This window comes from Echinops telfairi, unplaced genomic scaffold, assembly GCF_000313985.2.
Source record: "Echinops telfairi isolate 266 unplaced genomic scaffold, ASM31398v2 ScPeMD7_6273;HRSCAF=7185, whole genome shotgun sequence".
NCBI classification, from domain to species: domain Eukaryota; kingdom Metazoa; phylum Chordata; class Mammalia; order Afrosoricida; family Tenrecidae; genus Echinops; species Echinops telfairi.
This window is the reverse complement of record NW_022110173.1, coordinates 4,978,120-4,979,387: the sequence shown is the minus strand read 5'-3', so window position 1 is coordinate 4,979,387 and position 1,268 is coordinate 4,978,120.

Below are 1,268 nucleotides of genomic sequence, written 5' to 3'. Positions count from 1 at the left end.
TAATAAAATGTTAAAAAAAAAAAAAGAGTGTTTTCCAGTCCAGCCTGTTGGGGCACCACGCCCTGTCCCCAAAGTCCACCCTCATCATTCCCTGGGGATCTTGCTGCTCCCCTCCCAGCCTGGGAGTTTGTATTTTGGTATTTTCCTCTTTGCTCGTCCTGTGCCCAAGGGGCTTCCCTGCCCCCCTCTGTGCATGGGGATCTACTGTGTACCTTCCGAGCCATTTCAAAGCAGCCTTTCGACTATACCTAACATCTTTCCAGAGCCACCAACTTCAGGGGAGAGCTGCCCTTGCCCACCCACCCCTTTGAAAATGACGTCAAACCAACACTTCTCCTTGGTCCTTCCTCGATGAGGCAACAGTTGGGACCTGGAACAAAAGCCAAGGGATAAAAAGTTGTGTAGAGCAGAGGAGAGAACAGAATTGGTGGGGCCTTGCTTCCTGAACACTATTCCTCACCATTTCAGCACATAGATTCCTGTGCCTCCTTTCTTTATCTACAAAGTGAGCGGGACACCTGTTTTGAGGTTCTCAGGCAGATTGAAGGAATATTCAGCCACTCCCATAGTGTAGATAAAGCACTTACCCCATAGCAGAGCCCCGCTTAATGTCTTCCATTAATTTAGAAAAGAAAAACAATCATTGCTTCCCGTGGTCCACAGGTAGGAACACCTGGGCTCCTACCTAACTCTTGGGTCTCATCTTTTCATCGCTCACCACCCTCCAGCCACACTGACCACCTGTCTGTTCTTCAGGCATGCCACGCTCCTTCCTGTGAAAGGAGCTGTGGTCTGTAGTGGGTTATACTTTGGGCTGCTAATCAAGAGGTTAACAGTTTGAAACCTCTACTTGTCCCTTGGGAGAAATACGAGGCTTCCTACTTCCAGAAACAGCTAGCCTCAGAAACCCGCAGAGGCAGTTCTATCCTGTCTTATAGGGTCATTAAGAGTCAGATTTGACTCGACGGCAGTGAGTTTGGATTTGTTTTTTGGGTTTTTTGTGCTTTTTGTATTTGTTCTTCCTATGATGAAGATCCAAGGTCACTGGTGATATAGTGGGTTGAACATTGAACAGCTAGCCACAGGTCAGCTGAACCCACCAACTGCTCTGCAGGGGAAGGATGAGGCCTCCCACCCCCATAAAGTGTCAGGCATCTCAGCCCCAGAACAAAATCATACCAATGTGAGGGCTGGGGGGGTGGAGACCCAAAGTCCATCTGTAGACAATTGGAAATCCCTTTACAGAAGGGCCACAAGAGATGAGCCAG